The following is a 20,589-nucleotide window of genomic DNA, read 5'->3' as shown; positions in this document are numbered from 1 at the left end:
CAAAAATGATCATCAGGTTACCGAGTTCAAAAATGCTGTAAACTAGTGTAAGTAAACAAAATAATAAATAAGGTAATAAAAATATATGGATAAGTTGAATAAATAGATAAATAAGTAATGAAATGGATTATTAGAGAAGAAATGTATAAATTAATGAATAGATTCCAACTAGAATTCTTCCTGGAATTCTTGGCGGAATTATTTCAGTAGCATCTTTCAAAATATTAACAATGATTTTTTCCTAAATTCTTTACAAATATTTCCCCCTGGAAATTCCCTAAGGCCATCTTCCGGAACTAAGACATCTCACTGAAATCTTCGTCTTATATCTGGCATTTTTTTTTCTCTTTTTTTACTTTATAGGCTTGGCTTTGTTTCTACACTCAGGAAAATTGCCTCATACTTAGTGGCAAATATCCATGTGCCAAACCACATCCAAAGTATATGCAACCAATACCCGATTACGCAGGCAAATTAGCACATGAATAGTATGTGCTCTAAATTGTATGAGTCGCTGCTGTATGGTGACTCATCAAAAGTATGAGTCGCACTAATGGAAAACATTTGTTTACCCCCATTGCAAAAATCCATGTCCCGGACACATAGAAGGAATGAAGATTTTTTTCCCAGTGTAAGCTCTCCTAGAGTCTCCTAGAGTCTCCTAGAGTCTTGAAAATTTCTCATTGATTCTTCTCGAAACTATTCCAGGGACTTCTTCTGAAATTCTCCCCAGAATTGCTCCCGTTACTTTTCTAGGAAACTTTCTCCAAGCATTGAACCTGGTATTATTTTTTAAACAATTTCCTTCCGTCTTCCATTAATTCTTCCCAGATTTACTCCAGATGAATATCTGAAAATCTCCTGAAATTCTGCAGGCCATTCCTAACGGAAGTATTACATGGAAATTAAGGATTTTTTTCTCAGAAATCCTCCCACGACTCAACCGGGAATTGTTCCAGGGAATTTATACCGAAATTCTTACACGAAATCTTGCTGAAACTATTTTATTTCCATCTTCTAATAATCCTAATGAGATACCATTCAGAATTCTTTCAGAAATTTCTAACGAAATTCTTCTTAAGTTTTCTCCCAGAATCCTCAAAAGGGTTCGTTCCGGATTTTTTCTTAAATTTTCTCTTGAATGTTTTACAAAGATTCCTTCCAAAACTCTTCCACAACTTTTTTTCTCTCATTTTATTCAGAGATATTTTTTGAAGCTCTTCCAGGGTTCACTTTCGTACCTAATTCCAAGGATTCTTCCCGGAATTGCTTACAGATTTCTCTCCGAAATTTTAGGAGCTTCTTCCGGAAATGGCTTCAAGGGTTCTTTCTGAAGTAATTCCAGAGAATGCCCTCGGAATGCTTCCAGTATTTTTTTTCAAAAATATTTGAAATAACTTTCATAGCATCTCTTTCCGAAAAGCTTCCCGATTTTTTTTTTTTTTTGAGAATTGTCTCAACGATTTACACCCTCGGGGACGAACCAGCCTCGGCCAGAAAATCCCCATAATAATGACTCTTTATTAAAGATTTACCCGGTATTCCTTAACAGATTTCAGCTCAGGTTCTTCCAAGAATTTCTCTCTGAGGTTTTCCAAGTTTACCAAGGTTTCTTCCGAAATAGGTCCAAGGATTTCTGCCTGTAGTTCTTGTAAAGATTCTAACTAAAAAAATCCTGGAATATACCACTTTTTCCTAAAGAATAATTTCGGAACTCTTTCCAATATTCAACAGGGAATTAACCCAAAGATTTTAAATCCGAGAAGTCTTTCGAGAATACTGTACGAATTTTTAAATGACAATTTTTCAAATAAATCTTACTCGGTAAATGTAAAAGATTCTTCTCGGAATTTTTCTTTCTCAAATATTCCATTGTATTCTTCCAGAGTTTTCTTCAGGAGTTCTCCCATAGATTTTTTTAAATTTTATTTTTATTACGGAATTTTAACTCTTGCTAATTCCCCCATAGATGCTCCCAGAACTATGTTCACAAATTTTCCACAAAAAAATGAATCCTTACGGTACAGTCCGGATTCGCTGGTTGGGTCACGACAACTGACAACTGATCCAAACGCTCTAGACACACGCAACTGACCTGAAATACGTCACGAAACACTCGCAAAGGGCATTTTTTTATTATCGTACAAATGGGGCCGAAGGGTCTCAGATTCATTTTTATTTTCATTAAATCTGGGACCCTTCGCCCCAATCCCGTACGGTAATAAAAAAAATGCCCATACTTACACAAACGTTCTGTATACAGGAGTTGCGATGCGACGGGGTCAAACGTCAAACTCATTTTGACATCGATTGGCCCAACCAGTGAACATTCAACTATCGAGACAGCCCATCTAACGAGCCCTCAATGAACGAATCGGCACTGTATTTTTGTTTCTATAAGTTATTCCCTGATTTTTACATAGATTCATTCACAATTCTTTGTGGAATTTTTCCATTTTTTCATTCAAGAATTGTTCTTGAGTACCCTTTTACTATTCTTTCAGCCATTTCTTCCGGATATCTTCCAGACATTGCTTGGAACAAGGATTTATCTTGTTTTTTTCCTATGATTGTTCCCGGATTTCTGTCGCCATGCTCTCCGGGACGCTTTTCGCAATTGCCCAATGAAGTTTTTTTTTTTGGAATTATATCAATAAATTCGTTCAGTCAATTCTCCGAATACTTCGGGTATTTCTTCCGGATTCTAGCTAAGGATTTTTTTTACAATTCTTTCAAAGTTTGCTTCCCGTTTTTTTTTCCTATGTAAACAATCGGAAATTCGTTCCGTGATTTCTAAAAGAATTCCTCTAGTGATACCTTCCGAAATACCAACAGAGACTCTGGATGGATTTTTTCCTTTTCTTTCTTTAATTTCCCAATATGTTTTAGGCAGTTATCTCTATTTAAATCTACAAGATTTTTCCTCAAAATACATCTAGAGATTCTCCCACAAATATTCTAAACATTTTTCTCGAAAATGTTCAGAGATTTTCAGGATTTAACTCCCTTTAACATTCTGCCAAGGATTATTTCCGGAATTCTTTAGAAATTTCCCTAAAAATACTTCCAGTAACTCACTTCGAAATTATCACAGGGAATGCATGCGGAATTCTTCCATGGGTTCTCTTTGGAACTCTTTTGTTAACATTTATCCTAGAACTTTTTCAAGCATTTATCCTGGAATTCTCGTAAAGATTCATCCCAGGTTAATGTGTAAAAATTGCTCCGGAATTATAACATTTCTTGCGTTTAGTAAACAACAAAAGCAACCGAAAATGATGTACTGGCCAAGTTATTAACCAAAGAGAAAATCAATGAAGAGAAATCGATCATTGTAGATACGCCCGTATGATACTGAGCGCGAAATTTATGCTTTTGGAATTTCTCAAAAAGTTCTTTACAAAAACTTTCTGTAGATTTCTCGCACAGATTCCTACCATCCGGAATTCTTTCAGGGTCATCTTCCGGAATAATTCAAATAAAATCTCCCAGAGTTTTTCATAGTATTAATCCTATTTTCAGAGGCATTTACCGCAAATCTTCTACAGATTTCTGATGAACTTTTTCCATGATTTTCCAATGTTTTTTACGACATTGTACCAAGGGTTACATTCGAAGATTTTCCATATGCTCTAACCAGATTTCTCCTAAATGCTTGTTCCGAATTTCTTTCCTGAAGTCTTTCTAGAATTCTTTCGGGAAATCTTTAAGAAGGATTTCTACCGGAATTCTTTCAAGTATTCCTCTCGAAATTGATCATGGCATTATTCACAGGAGTCTTTATGGAAATCCTCCAAACTGGCTCGGCCGTTCTGCTGCTGCTGGTCCATTGCATACTCACACATGCAGTTTCGAAAATTATCGGAACATATTTTCAATATTTTGGAAAATTATCCACAGTCAACACAATTTCAAATATTTTTCGGAATCCAGTTGAAGAAAATATGGAGAAAGTTCGAACTCATTACTTTGAGGAAATTCACATGGTATCAATATTTTTGGGATTAATTTATTTACTGGCCCAAAATTGAAAAAATAGGGATGAATTCAGAGTAAACAATCTTGAATCATATAAAAATGTTGTTCATTTATGCTTCTGTGGAAAACAAAAATCATTAACTCAACTAAATAATTTGCATTCACTAAGGAGTAATATTGGAAAAAAATATAATTGTCGTTAAATAATATTTCAGAGGACCATATTATAATTTATTACCAATTTGCTGGTCACTAATAGGAGAGCCAAAAAAAAAGGACATGTCCTCCCAAAGGATACTTGTCCTATCCATTCCTCGTGCTTTTGAATCAAGTAAATACAGCTAAATCGCGGCTATTCATTGCATTTATATTATACTGTGTTAAGATTTGGGGAAAATCAATAAAAATATAATCGATTATTAGGACTAATCGATTAATTATAGCCGATTAATCGATACCGGTAATCGACAAGACATAAGCATAATCGATTACAGATTAATCGATTATTTGAAATTTTGCGACATCACTACTCTGGGTAATCCTCCGGGAAGTGCTCTAGGAGTTCCTCCAGGAATTCCACCAGGCGTTTCACAACGAGTTCGTCTATGAATTCCTCCGGGAATTTCTTTAGGAGCTTCTTCAAAAATTCTCATAAGGGTTCCTCCAGGCATTCTTCCAGGAGTTCCTGCGGGAATCCGTCTAGGAGTTCTACCAAGAGTTTCTCTGGAATATCATCACGAGTTTGTCTATGAAATCCTCCGGGACTTTATCTAGGAGTTCCTCCGAGAATTCCTCTAGGAGTTCCTCCGGAAATTTCTCTGGGAGTTCTTTCGGGGATTCCTGTAGGAGTTCCTTCGGGAATGCCTCTATGAGTTTCTCTGCGAGTTCGTCTATGAATTCCTCCGGAAATTTCTCTAGAGGTTCTTCCAGGTATTCCACCAGGAGATCCTCCGGGAATCCGTCTAAAAGTTCTACCAAGAGTTCCTCTGTAATATTATCACGAATTTGTCTATGGAACCCTCCGGAACTTGCTCTAGGAGTTCCTCCGAAAATTCCTTTAGGAGTACCTCCGGGAATTTCTCTGGGAGTTCTTTCGGGAATTCCTGTAGGAGTTCCTTCGAGAATACCTCTAAGAGTTTCTCTTGTAATTCCTATAGAAGTTTCTCCGGTCAGTTCTCTAGGAGTTCCTCTGAGAATTCTTCTAGGATTTCCTCCAGGAATGCCTCTAGAAGTTCTTTTAGAAATTCCTCTAGGAGTTTCTCCAGGAATTGCTCTGGTTAATCCTCCGGGAAGTGCTCTAGGAGTTCCTCCAGGAATTCCACTAGGCGTTTCACTACGAGTTCGTCTATGAATTCTTCCGGGAATTTCTTTATGAACTTCTTCAAAAATTCTCATAAGGGTTCCTCCAGGCATTCCTCCGGGAGTTCTTCTGGGAATCCGTCTAGGAGTTCTACCAAGAGTTTCTCTGAAATCACGAGTTTGTCTATGAAATCCTCCGGGACTTGCTCTAGGAGTTCCTCCGAGAATTTCTCTAGGATTTCCTTCGGGAATTCCTCTAGGATTTCCTTCGGAAATTCCAGTAGAAGTTCCTTGGGGAATACCTTTAAGAGCTTCTCCGGGAATTCAACTTTCATCGCGAATTCATATATGAATTCACTTAGGAGTTTTTCTGGGAATTCCATCAGAAGTTCCGCCTGGTATTCCTTCAGGAATTCCGGCGGAAATCCCTTCAGAAATTTCTCTAAGGATCCCTTCAGGAGTTCTTCCGGGAGCTAGAGGAACTCATGAAGAAATTTCCGGAGGAACTCCTGAAGAACAACTTCTAACAAGCTGCTTAGCTCATAAAGTACTCTTTTATCTGAAATTTTATTACTCGGGTATGCCATGCGATTCTCCTATGTGTTGTCTACTCCTATGTGTTTAAAACCTTTTGTATACTCTTCAAGGCTGTGATAAAATCTCCTACTAACCCATCACACCCCATTTTTATCATTGTTTTTTTTTATTATTTTCATCCTTCATATAAATATTACTTCCATATCGTATAGACTTCGTTAGACTTTCTTATCCCTTCTTCTGTTCTGTGTTTCTTTTTATTCATTCTTTTGTTTTGTCTTCTTGTCGTTTTTACATACATATTTACAACGTTTCTTCTTTTCCTTGTTTCCAGATTTAACTAATTGCTCGTTTCTTCATATCCATATTTCTCTCTCTCTCTCTCGTTCTCGCTCGTTGTATTCAAGCATCTCTCTTGCTCTCTTTCCTCATCTCTTCTATCATGCGCGCGTGCGTTTCCCTGCGTTCCGCTTCAACTAATAAATGCACACAGTATGTACCTAGTTTTGTTTCACACACCACAAAACTGGCTGCTTTTTCCGTTTCTTGTGTTGTTGTTGTTGTATATCTATTGCAAAAGAAAAACAATTGAAAAGAAACAAAATTGGACCTATGGCAAAAGATAATTAATACCTTGTTGATCAGGCTATTGCGCTAGTTGTAGTTGGTTGCGTAGGGAAAATGGCGCCGAGCGCCATTTTCCTGTTCGCAGGCTATGTGAGTTAATTACGTTTTCTGCTGAATGTTGTTTTTTTTTTGTGGATGTAACGGGTTTCAAACCTAAGTTTCAGTCACACTTTTTCCGTTGGATCTAACTTCATTTTGGGGTTCATCCTTTATAACGTCTACATAACCTTTACGTAACGTAAATCCAACAGGAAAAACTCCACTGAAACAAAACTTCAAACCCGTTCAATGTGTTAGTGTCACCGTGATGTAACACCACGGTTGCTCTGCTATAAATCTCTAATATAAGTAGTAGTTTTTCGATTGACCTGATTCGGTTGTTGCTTTTGCTGCTGTTGTGTGAGTGTGTGTGCTTTGCTTTGAGTTACGTAGTAGTTGCGTTTACAAAAATTAGTCCGTTTTTCCTCCGTTGTGAGTTGCGTGCCCCGAAACGAGGGCTTCCTATTGTAGTTTTTTTTTCTGTTTGTTTGCTATTGTAGTTGATCAATTCAGTTCCGTTGTGAGAAAAGAAAAAGAAATTTTTTTTGCCTAAGCTCTGCTTGGTTGGGAAACATTCACTTCATCATCACATAAAAATAGCTTGATGTTTTCCTTCAGTGTATGTGTACGCTCGTTCTCTCTCTCTCTATCTTTCTCTCACTTTCAAACGTGATTTTTTAGATTTGTTTTTTGTTTTCATAATATGATACTCTTGATAATTTTTTGTTAAACCGATTGCTTCACATTTTTTGTCCATTTTTGTATTCTGGATGTATATAACTTGGTTTTTAGCTAGCTCAAAACACATGAAAAATTATTGAATTTTTATACTCTCACTGTTTTTCTTTTTTTTTTTATTATATCTCCCTATCTTTTCTTAGATGAATTTCTTCGATAAAAGTTATGTCGTTACTGGGGGATGACAGGACGAGGCGGGGTGTGATTGTGATCCGTTTCTAGTTGCTTTGGGGTCCATCGAGGGACGATTCATGCTTGCTTTGCTGCTGTAACTTCTATACGACCGGATTTGGTCGTATAGCAGTCGCGACAACTTCCTTAAAGCAAGAAGCGCCATTCGGGATACATTTTTCCACACGAAATGTTAATCAAATTGAAAGCTCTAAGCGTCGAAATGTACAGGCTATAATTGGGACTAACGTTTCCAAATTTAAGGTACAATATATCTACAAAGTAGCTGGGAAAAGTTTTGTACAAGTTCCAAAAAAGTTACTTAAACGTCAGGATTTCTTAAAAACAGCGCAATGAAACTCGCGTAACGTACTTTTCTCCTAATGTGGCTCGATAAATTACCATTTGGAATTTGTGGGGGGCGCATGACGGCTATAACAATTTACAAACACTTAGAAAAAAGATCGACTCTGATTTGCTGCTATAATGGCGTGAACGTTTTGATTCAGTGTTTTTGCCCTCTCGATACAAAGCTTACCAATATCTCTCTCTCCGCACCGTATATGTATAAATATAAACTTCTAACTAGTACTACTACTGCTACTGGCTACCAATATACACCGATGGGTTACCGGATGGTGGATGCTGCTGCTGCGGAGGGATGCTACAACAAGGACAATGAGTGGGGTTGGGGAGGGGTTGCGAAATTCGTTGAAATGTACGCGAAAATGTGGCTACTGTTTCTGTTCAGTGTTCAGTTTGTTTAACAAAGCGCGAAAAAACGGATGGATAGTTTTCTTAACTCTATAATCATGATTTGCTTTCTTTTTACTGTCTCTTTTTGTTTTTTTTTACATCTAGTGAAGTTTCATTTTAAATGCTTCTGGATTCTAGTTTGTATTTATATAAAAGTTTTTTTTTGTGTATTTTTCTCTAATCCTTCTTCTTTTTGTATGCGAATTACTTTGTCTTTTTTGATCATCTCACACAGTTTTTCGAAAACCTTTTTTTACTTGTTTTGGGGATTGGATTGAGACATCACTTTCTCTAGATGCTTTCCATTGTTTGTGTAATTACTTCTTCTTTCGTGTCCCATTTTTTCGTGAGTGTATTGCTATAAATTACAGTCTTATCAAATATTGGCGTATTTTCATGTTGTTTCGTTTCAGTGCTTCCACTCGGAAACATTCGTCCTCTGATTTTTCTTTTCTTCTATCAATTTCGCTGATTCAAACGATTTCAGCCAAGCAATGGTTGAATTCCGACGGTTCGATCTTTGATTTGGAGTATTTTTCAACCTTACGTTTTTAAACACCCTGAAGAAGACCGAAAGCCGACCATCGAAACGTCAAACGTTGAATTTTGCCGCAAACGGAATCGATTTTCACAATTTTTTCTCGGAAATTCACTTTTTTGTTTGTTGTTTTCTTTTTTTAATATCTAGCTAATATACAGACAACTGAAGAAGAATTTTTTAGTTTTATTATTGATTTACCAATTGTTACACATTGTATTTTTCGATAACTTTTTTTCACTTTTTTGATATGGATACTTCTATTACCATGGACGAAGAAAATTATTGTTCTTTAATTTATTTGGAGTTGCTGCTTTTTACTCTTTTCTATTTTTTTTCTTTTGTTTCAGATTGTTATTCATTTTTGTTTATTTTTCTCCTTCCACTGTAGGCTTTGTACAGGTGACGCACATAACAAGCGTGAATCATGTAAGCCGATTGTGTTGTGTTAGTTTTTAACAGCCCAAGCATTTTTTTATGTTCATCAAAAGATTAGGTGTTTTTTACGACACTTGGACAAATTCCGAACTAAAAAATAAAAAAAAACTGCAATGAAATAATGAGTTACTTCAAAACCAAATTTTTGAACGAAAATTTAAAAATATATGAAAAATATAAAATAAAATAAAAACTACTATCTAAAGAAAACTACATGGTAGCGAGTGAAAACAGACGCAGGTATTCAATCTGAACTGAAAAGATAATAATAATTTTGACTAGCCACTTACAATACAGTAGATGAGGCTTTCATATCTCTAGATACGCAAACGGCGGGGAATGGCTCAACCAACAGTTACTTCGAGACGAAGTGCATGATTGCAAGTAGAAACAGAGTCAAGTCTATTGGTGTAGTTTTGTGACAGTACCTAATGGTGATCTGTGTAACACTATGATGACGATGACGACAATGAAAGACTTGACCATTTTGTTTGCGAGTTGAAGTACATGGTTGCAGGTGGAGACTGAGGTGGTAGTACCAACCACTAACTTGGTACACGGTAGTAAATAACGACAGAGGCAGTCTTTGTGATGTCGTTGCTGCGAGAGTGCTTGACCGACCAAGGTATATTTTAAGTTGAAGGGACACGGCTTGAGTCTGAGGTCACTTTGCCTCTTTGCGAGTAGAAACCGAGGCAAGCGAAGTGGCCTAGGTAGATACTTGCGCAAAATGGGATTGAAGTAACAGAAGCCTAGGAGGAGCTGAAAATAACTAAGTAACTTCTAATGAAGTTCTACAACTACATGGTGGCAGGTAGAAACCAAGGCAGGCCTAGCTGTTGGTGTAATGCCTTTTATTGGTCAGTTCAGGCGTGTTCTTGCGATGAACAAGCTGGTTGATGGAACGGAAATCAAGATCACTGAGCATCCGACGATGAACCAACGTATGTGTGTTGTCTCCAACGGCGACGTCACAAGGCCAAATTTCCCTAGCCCATTTTGATGAGTTCAGTTCTGATACCATCCTTCCCAGCTAACTTACTGTTCTTGATCTGCTGGATAGCATCCTTAGCTTCCCTCAATGTTGGAGTTGGCTCGTTGATGCCCCCTGTTGAGCTGACGTAGTCAGTTCTTTCGCCTTGGTGCTCCCAGTCTGCGCTCTCCACACCATTCAGATGCTCATCCAAGTGCTGCTTCCACTGTTCGATCACCTCTCGTTCGTCTGTCAAGATGCTCCCGTTTTTACCCCTCACACTCCGCTTCTTCCAGGTGGCGCTTTCTCTCCCGAAAGAGACGGTCCTGCTGTTTCCGCTTCTGTTTGTATCGTTCCACGTTCTGCCGAGTTCCATGCTGCAACATTACCGCATGCACTGCATTCTTCTCCTCCAAAATCGCTCTGCACTCCTCGTCGAACCATTCGTCCCATCGACTCCGTTCCACGTTCCCGGTGGTGCCTCGGCTGTTTTAACTGTACTCCAAGACTCCTCGAGCCCACCCTCGTCTGGCAACGCTGCCACGAGATTCTTCGCGTATACTGAGGCGTTGCTCATTAGTCGCTCAAGATTGTACCGATAATATCGGAGAAGTTCCATCCGTCAACCAGTCCAACATGGTCGATTTGCGAATCTGTCTGCCGAAGAACTGGGAAGATGTGTCAATAGCCAATTTTAGTGACTGCAGAAGATGTTTCAGAAACCATACCATCGGATCCAACAACCCAAAAGCTGTGAAACTTGCTAACACAAGTGAAACGGGTACTTCAACACAGATCACCGGTAAACTACCACTGAAGAAAAAACAGGATCGTCAACGGATTCCTCGTCCAATCCCTCCAATGCCAAGCGGAGCTCAAAGTCCTGCAAAGGCAAAGGTGGCAGCAGTTGTGCTTATTCTGCGACTGGAGTGATGTGACACAAGTCGGAGTCATATTTCGAGATGAGAAATCTCGACTCGAATGAGATGACTCGCCGTGTAAATCAAATGGGGGTCACCTCATTCGAGTCGAGATTTCACACCTCGATCTGCAGCTCGAGCTGGGTCACGTCACTCCACTTGTAGAATGAGAATGACCTATGATCCGCAGAGTATGATAGGCGTGACTAGTGACCACAATATCAATGGAGCAAGTGTCAACTCCAGTGAATGCCTGCTATCGGTTCTTCCACTGCAAGCGACTCGTCCATCACCGGTAAACCGTAAACGACTACTGGAGAAACAGGATCCCCAACGGATTTCACCTCCTACCCCACGAAGGCCAAGCGGAACTCTAAGTCCCACAAAGGCAAAGTTGACGGCAGTCCGAAATTTGAACTACATTCAGTCCTTCCGAACGACCTATGCACTATACGTTAACGTTTATGTTAATAACTTGAACGTGTTGACTGAGTGTAGTAACAACCTACCCGAAAAAAAACTACAACACTAAGTAATTGGAAGGGAGTTAGAGGTAACAGAGGCTTTGAGAGCAGCCAGGGCCTTGCACCACTGCGGACGTTACACCTCATCCGGAACTGATGAACAACCTCTGGCATTCTGACGGAACTCTTGCCTCTGGGACGCATATTCCCCGTGTAGTCAGGGCCCGTTGTCGATGTGGAAGTTCTGGCCGTACCAAAGAGACGGACAAAGACGCCAGGCCTCTTTTCCTGTTGACTATGGGGTAGCTAAGTCATAAGACGCGTCCAGGGGAAACCAAACCAGTATTGGCACTGTGGGATAAACTTGGAGCGTTCAATTCTCCAAAGGACGTGGGAACAAAGATCCTTCAAAATAGAAACCCCCGTAGATCCTGTCAAAAACTGGTTCTTGAGCACCACCGCCTCCAAAACCGTAAAGGTGAACACTAATCTCGGCCCGAAAAAGCAAGGCCCAGATATCCAGGGCATATCAACCACCGGTGCATTCTGGGCGACCTCCTCCACACAGTTGTACAGGGATAGCTTTGTTCACCTGAATCAGCCGTACATAATGTACATACAGCTAAACCAAAATCAACGACGCTACTACAAAAACTCAATCCAGCCTCATATATCTGACAGTACGAATCTCTGCCTCTTCCGAGAAGAAGTGTACTATGGACACAAAACTACCACAGCAAACCCCAGACAATACCTCCAACCACAATGCCACAAGACGCCGCCTGAATAGGTATTCCAAAAATCCCAACCCGGGCTGTAAGTCTCAGTCACAGTCGTAGCCCACATAGGGTCATAGCCTAGTAATGGAACATAAACAGCCTCGTCTATAATCTACCAGACATGGAGATCCTCCTGATTACGCGGATTCCCACGGTTATAGCTCTACAGAAGATCCACCAGGCAGGAATAGAGCATATGAATCGAACTCTCTACGGTAGCTACAGATGGTATGCTAAGATGCCGAGAAGAACGTCTAATACTCCGTCGCTTCTTGGAATAGCTGCGGAACTGTCCTCAGAAAGGATAGATCTAGAAACTGACCTCTCCATAATGGAGGTGAGAACAACATGGCCTTTCCCCCTCCATCGATCTCGTCAATATATCTGTTGGACGGGAACCTGTCTGATCGACGAAACTCTGAAGAATATTCCTGAACGCAGGTCGCAGGCTGCTCCTCGGTGTTGTCAACGGCCATCATCGGACATGGGGAAGCCGGCGATCAAACCCCCGGGGCTCTATCCGGGTCAATGCTGCCAACAAACATGGACTCACTAGCTTGAACGACAGTTCAAACACGTTCTATCGAACCAAACGTACAGTAAGAACGAGGATAATATCGTAGAATCGGCCAATAATGGTGTCACAGAGGCTAGATATATGAAAAATTGACATAGCAGATCCGAACCCGGAAGGAAGTGACTATCGACCAATCTTGGTCGCCCTACTAGCGGGAAACATCGTCCCTACCCCTAGTGCCTCCATAAGGCACGGGTGAAAATTAAACCAGGCAGACTGAACCAGCTTCCAAGCGCAGGTGAAGTCCGGATTGGTAACAACGTTGCGGAAAACATCTTGATCGGTCTGCATCCACTTCTAACCCATAATTATGAAGATCTACATGGTGGCGGTTAGAAACTGAAGCAGTGCAGAGAACTTCCAGTGAATTCCTCCAATTCCTGTGGCTGAATGATAGAAGATGCGATGTTATTTACGTGCGATCCAGCAGTGTCAAGCAATCCTCGAGTTCAACGAACGAGTCTTCTGCATCTTGCACCATACGCAGACTCTCCTGATCATCTTCATCTCCGCTCGCAGAGTTTTTACCTACACTGAACGAAAACCCCCGCCGTACGAAGAATGATTCTTCATTCAATGCGATACAGATTCGCAGAATCGGATTTTTGAATGATTTCACAGCAGAATGTTTTACTGCCTACAACTAAATTGTAATCATGTTGATTTAAAACTAAAATTGACACAATAACTAAATGATTTTTTGCTTGGGGATTGTTGTGAATGATTATCGTCACAAAATCATCGGAAAGCATTTACTGCCGTGCCTCATACCGAAAATCATCCCATCACCAAACGAAAATCCCCGCAGCCAAACGAATGAATCATCGTTCAGCCATGTGATCAATCGCTGATCCCTGAAACTGAATGACAATCTTGATTGAATGATTTTCAAAACAATAATGATGGAATTTTGTTTATCTTTGGTATGATATGAGATTTGAAACAAGCTGAATATATTTCATGTTATCCCCATTCCGATTATCATTCTATTTTTGATTTAGGGAATCGCGCTACTTGGGCGGTGGCTTCTATATTCGTCTGTTTTCCACTATAACTCAGTCAATCTTGAACCAATTGACACAATTCTTGGAATGCGGTGAGATAGGTATAGTATCTACCCGTGTACAAAATTTCAAGTCAATCGGTTCAAAATTGACCGAGTTACAGTGGAAAACAGACGAAAATAACAGACGAAGAAAACCACCGCCCAAGTAGCGCGATACCCTACCTTTCATTTAGCTGTTGGTGCGCTATTTGCATTCGCAAAAAATGGTGCCGATCGGAGTATTTCTTTTACTTTGCAGGGAAAAAAGACTCGCGGAGGAAATATTAAGTGTTTAACCAGCCAAATATGTACTCTTAGGCCACAAGAATGAACCGCCTGATGTTTATTCTACGACGTTTCGGTAAGTTCCCCTGGATTGTTTTTTATTGTAATAATGATAATTGTTTTATTCTTTTCAGAGAATCTCAGTGCGAAGCCGTTTCAAGCAGCATCGGTTTGTGCAGGAAGGAGGATTATGGCGTGAAAATGACAGCGGTGATGCGGCAATTTGATTTGTGAAATATCGTTATTTGTAAAGAGTAGTCAAATACAAAGTTAATTTCTGAAACATATTTGCTGTATACATTTTTTTCATAAATTCTGGCAAAATCTAATATCACAGCCGTTCCAACTAATTTGAGTAAAAATCACTTCATTTGATGTGTCACTCAAATTAGTTGAAATGGTTGTGATATTAGTTTTTGCCAGAATTTTTCAAAATTATTGAATCCACAAGTGAATAACTCCCATATAAATAATATTTGATTTCGTAATTATTTTCATTCATTTCGCATCCGCTGTATTGAACGAGTTTTGTATGACCATCATCCATATCTAGATTTGTTTTGATTTTGAATTGTATGAGTATAATTCTAACTTTGAATGATTTTCATAGCGTCTGTTTTGATTCTGTCAAATCGGCAGTTGAATGAGAGCCTTCTTCAAATCATCTGATATTAGGCATGGGGCTCGGATGAGGCAATTTTCATTCAATTTTTGGCGGGGATTTTTGTTCAGTGTAGGAGCGAGCGCTGAATTTCGTTGACTGCGGTGTCCGTGTTGCCATAAGCTACACGCTTATACTAGTGCGCCTCTTTGCCTTCCATTCGTAGTACATCTTCGGCGTCTAGCGTCACCTCCGGCGACGAGCTCAAGCTATAGAAACTTATGATCTGGTCCACTTGCTGCTGCTAGTAACACGGCAGCTTCTGGTTCTTCGCCAATGTGTCGATTTCATCTGCAAAGCAATCAGTTTGGGTCGAGCTCCGTACTCCTCTCGCATCAGCGGGATTAGCTTCTTCACTCGTTCAATCTTCTTGACTACGCTTCTTATCTTTGCAGAGGCCGGTACGGATTTGATCTCTTGCTTTCTTCTACAGTTTAGCGCAAATCGTTAGACGTGTCCGTACTATGACCTTAAGTACTCATCGAAAACCGCAGCGGGTCCACCATCGAATCGATAACTGGAATCGCCTCGAGTCAGGTCAAACAGAGGTGCAACGCTGCATCACCGTCAACGAAATCGACTCACCAACTAAATTCGACAGCCTTGATCTTTGTACTGTAGTTGTGTTGCAACGGCGCTACCTTCGACCTCGCCTTCATAAGCGAACGTCCATGATTCAAAGCAAATGTACGATACGACACCTTACGTGTCCTGACTTGTGTCTACGGAGCAATTGTACCACTCCAGTGGTAATACTTCTCCATGCACAGTTCATCGATGCACTGGTCCCACTCACATCCGGTACGCCACAGGTCCTAAATCAGCAGTTTTCAGTAGAAGGTGAATACGGACAGCATCCTTAACGTGCCGAAAGAGCTCATCACACAGCTTAAACGAATCCTCTTGGTAGGCTGATTCTCTCCACACAGGAAGCTTGATAGAAAACGAGAACTCGTCGCTAACCGGGCTCCAAACAATCCCCAGTACTCTTTCAGTTCCGCAATCCTTATCCTTGCTGAACCGTACACATTGATCCACCTTTCGTTGTTCCATAGACACCAGAAACTCCAGGAAAACGGAATAGAAACTTTTGCGCTCTCTTGGCTTCTTCTGGATTCCGCAGCTGCTTTACATCTACGCCGAAGTTTTTTCTTTGCAGACGGGTTTCAGACGTACCACAACACCTTGCTGCAGTCCAACAACTCTGACTCCGTCGCTTTGCGTGCGTAGCCCTTGACGAGATAGTCGACAGTCATGGAACGGACTTTAGCAAACTGCTCGGAGTTCTTCCTCAGTCTCTTCTCCAAACACATCAGCCGCAGCACAGCTATAGAGTAGCTGTCGGGAAACTCCGGGTTGTTGCCCTCTCTTAAACAGCAAACCCGTATCTTAACGATCGCTGATCCTCCTCATCATCTTCAGAATCTCCATCACATCTGTCATTCGAAAACCGAAATTTCCGGGCAAAACTCATCGGAATTTCCGGGAATTCATTCGAAAATCCGTGGCAAATTCATCCGAGTTTCCGTGGGGAATTCATCCAAATTCATTCGGGTAAAATAGATTTCAATTTCAGTGACAAATTCATTCGAATTTCCGTGGGAAATTCACCCGAATTTCTGATGAAATTCCCCCTGGGCCTTCTTAAAATGTGTTTGTTTTTTATTTTGAAATCGTAAGCCGACGAAGAAGACTTGAAAGAACCTGGCTTGGAGAAAATCAGAAGTAGGTTTCAACAGTACAACTTGCACGAATACTGAAAAAGCCTTTAAAAAAGCAATGGTTTTGATTGCAAGGCTACACGGTCACCGATAGAGACAGAAGCAGACCTCTGGCTGACGTAATTCTGCCTGAAAAGGACATGTACATGCAAGGATGGGAACACTCACTTGCAGAGAGTTACACTCACTTGATGTTTTCTCAGCTCAGAAGCATGCAATCAAGAAATGATGTATGGACGACTTTTGCCTTGTGGTTTTGTCTAATAGAGTAGGGGTCGCACACGCATACCGAAGTCGTGAAGGAGCTGCGAAGGCAACTCTCCACGAGGTGAATGTAAATTACACTCACCTCGTGGAGAGTCGCCTTCACAGCTCTGTCACGACTTTGATATGCATGTGCGACCTCTACTCTATTCGGCAAACTTTTAGACAAATCCACAAGGTAAAAGTCGTCCATACACCAATTCTTGATTGCATGCTTCTGAGCTGAGAAAACATGAAGTGAGTGTAACTCTCTGCAAGTGAGTGTTCCCATCCCTGTGTACATGAAGTTGTCTAACACTGCAGGCCAGTAGAACCAGCTTTCGTTTCTGAGAATTGTGAGATCGCCATCGCGATCAATAGATGCACCGTCACATGTAGAGACCAAGGTTGTTAACTTTCACATACCCGAACCCCGACAACTCGTTTTGAAAATGCAGGCATTTCGTCAATTTTCATCCGATTTTTTTGAAGTCTCCCTTAATCGATCATAAATTGGTCCAAGTTTATTACACTCAAGTGGTCATGTACATACGCGCCAACTTGTGACGTAGTTGGGGGGGGCGAAGCCTCTCAAAATCAATGAAATTCGAAAAATATCGACGCAATTCATCTTGTTTAGGCATATTCACGTGAAAACTAGTGCATTGAGCTGAAAAAAGTTGAATATAGTCCAATTTTGGAGAGCTTCGCCCCCCCAACTACGTCACAAGTTGGCGCCTATGGTCATGTAATATCCGGAACCTTTCCGGAGATATTCTGGATTGTACTGGGGTCAGGGTGTGGGGGAGTTGTCTGTTTTGCCAAATGACCCAAAGTGATTATTTCGTATGTTATTATGTTTGAGAGGCCCTCGCGGAACCTGTTTCAGGTGTTCCGGAGCGGCCATATCAGTTGCTTCATACTTCAATCAATTTTTTCAGCCCCATTCTCTTGAAATCATGAAGTTTGATATGTAGCACGACATGTTTTGGATGAAAATTAGAAGTGACCCCAATGAGGCCCCCGCGGAACCTGTGACGGTGATCCGGATGGGTCAACTTATTCAAATCTGCTTATCGCAGTTGTGTTTTATTGTTCGCAATGAAAATTCCGCTGAAAAACGATGGTTCAAACACAATAACACACGAAATAATCATTTTTAGCCATTTCGGCTCCCTCCCTGACCCCAATACAATCCGGAATATCTCCGGAATGGTGCCGGATATTGCATGGCCACTTGGGTGTAACAAATTTGCACCAATTTATGATCGATTGAGGGCGACTTTAAAAAAGTTGGATGAAAATTGACGAAATGCCAGCATTTTGAAACTGAGATGTTGGAGGGCGGGTACGTGAAGGTTAATCGATAAATTATCGTTATCGCCGATAAAGTTAACGTCTGTTATCGTTTATCGTCGATAATGATAACGTCTTCAGAATAGAGACAGAGTCTGATCTGTGAATGGTGCTTGTGTTTTCAAGTTTTCCCACTCTGCCAGACATTAAGGAAGCTTCAAATTCAACCAAGGGGAAGATAAATTTGATAAACTTAACCAGTAGTTCAAAAAGATAGTGTACCTGATTGCAGGAAGGGACAGAGGCAGATCCAGTTGAGTTTATATTATGACAGTTGTTCAGCAGGACAAACAGATGATTTCGATGCTGTGAAAGTGCGTGATGAATGTGTATTTAAGGATTATTTTCAAAAGGCTTTTATTTATGAAGAGTGAGAATTCTGACAATAAGTCTGCTGTCTTATAAAGAGAAAGCCGACGACGACAGTCTTTAACAAAGATCGGCTTCTCTCCAAGATTTTTGTATAATTACATTAAGCACATTCATTGTCTAGTAGAGTTGATATTGTGATGTGGGCAGTTGATATGGCGTTCGATTCTCTTAAGATGGACACTTCGATGGTAGGCTATCAACACGGTGCATGGTTGCAAACAAAAACAGAGACACCTTCAATTATGGTGACGCTGTGTTCAGGTTTGATTAAGAAGTGTTCGATTTAGTAGATGTTAGCTCCACTAAAGAGGGACAGGAAAACTGCAATGTTTACATTACGAAGAATATGATTGCAGGTAAAGACCGAGGCACCCTCAATTTTGGAACAACTACATTACTTGAAGAAGATGGTTGTACCAATTCACCATTCCTCTGCAGAAATACATTTATCTATGATAGATTTTGACCATTACACCAAAGGACTGTGACGAGGAAGACCAAAACGGAGATAGATTTAATGAGAGCTTGGTTGCAAATAGAGACAATGGTAACTACTCTGCCTATAGTGTGGAGTTACTATTGTGATTCTTTATGATATTGCTGGGAAATTAACTCTCTAGAGAAGGAAAGTTCATATGCAGTTCGCTTCTCTAAAGATGAAGCATCCGACGGATAGGCCCAACCATTAACACGCCTATATGGTTGCGACTATAAACAAAGCAGGCCCACGCTTTCTTACCGCTTTGGTGCAGCTGAATGGTATAGTGTTAGGTGACCATTAGTTCAACAGTTAGACGAACCTGGTTGCAGATAGAGACAGAAGCAGGTCGCGTAATTTTGGTACTGTGAAACTGAGAAGTTTTGGTTTCTGAAGAGAGGGACTTCTATGAAGAAGGAGCCGAATACCATAAATTTAACCATCAAATCTGCGGCATCGTTACATGCAGAGACGAAGGAAGTTTATTGAAATTGGTGCTGTGGTTATTCGGGACAAGGATGTGAAAGCTGTTCAGCAGTGAACAGTTGAACAGTTGAAGCATAACTGTTGACACAGTACATGACTGCAAGTGAAAGCCGAGGCAGACCTAGTTATGTTATGATAAAATTTTAAGGGGAAGTGCTAGGATTAGCGAGTCCTTGTTTCTCTGAAGAGTGGGTAACAATTAGCTGACCGTTAGTTCGATCAAGACGAAATATATCGTTGCCAGTAATATAGACCGAGACAGACCTTACGATGATGGCTACTGATGGCAATGTATCAGTGCTCAATGAGAAAATGTTCGCAGTTGTTCAACATTTGAGAGAGGCAGCCGGTTCTAACGAAAAGTAAAACGACGGTAATTGGTAGGGTCATAAACTTCACCTAGATGAATTACATGATTGCGAGTGGATACAGAGGCAAACCCAGTGACGTGTAGAGTCAGAAACCATTGGCATATAGATGAAGTTATTGAAAAATGTTGGGTACTTTCGGGCTTCTCTGATGAGAGAAACAATGATACAATGACTGAAAATCCCTATGCCAAGACGATCACATGGTTGTGGATAGAGGCATAAGCAGACATGTTGCTACTATGGGTGATTGCTGAGGATATTTTTCTGAAGTCACTGTCCATTGAACGATAGTTGATCAGAAAAAGGCGTTTCTTTCAATTCAAGAGAATACGTTCAATCAACAATTCCTTCCAAAGTAGATGGTTGCGGGTAGAAACAGAGGTTATAGTGGTATAGTGGTTTTGATAATGGTGGTAGTGTTTCAACTTATTCCACAGTGAAGACAGAGGCAGACCAAGTTTTGCTTTACCACTGCGTGATGCGGTTGAAATTGAAGTCTTTTGGTTTTCGAAGAGGCGGACTTGGCCCCAAATTTAATCTAGACAAAGTACCTAGTTGCAGTAGATACAGAGGCTTGTGATATTGGCGACTATCGTTGTGATAAATTATCAGTTTTAAGGGCAAACTTATAATAATCAGCGAACAGAAACATACGATAAACATAACTAAAGGATGATTTTCTTTCCTACAGTATCTACTAAAGCTAGGTAAGAACTAAAATAAAACAAAACATAAAA

The 20,589-nt window shown here is 40.4% G+C and overlaps 1 long non-coding RNA gene across 1 annotated transcript; it reads right to left on the bottom strand.

The window, feature by feature from the left end:
- Nucleotides 1-7,800: 7,800 nt before the first annotated feature.
- On the bottom strand, nucleotides 7,801-16,788 carry LOC134284836 (uncharacterized). Its single transcript, XR_009995961.1, has 2 exons — nucleotides 11,137-16,788; nucleotides 7,801-11,065 (listed from the first exon to the last, which is right to left on the bottom strand). It is a non-coding gene; the product is annotated as an uncharacterized LOC134284836 (long non-coding RNA).
- Nucleotides 16,789-20,589: the final 3,801 nt, after the last annotated feature.

This window comes from Aedes albopictus, chromosome 1 (assembly GCF_035046485.1).
Source record: "Aedes albopictus strain Foshan chromosome 1, AalbF5, whole genome shotgun sequence".
Classification (NCBI taxonomy): domain Eukaryota; kingdom Metazoa; phylum Arthropoda; class Insecta; order Diptera; family Culicidae; genus Aedes; species Aedes albopictus.
Note: the sequence above shows the minus strand (reverse complement) of the source record. Positions and strands in the feature narration are given on the sequence as shown.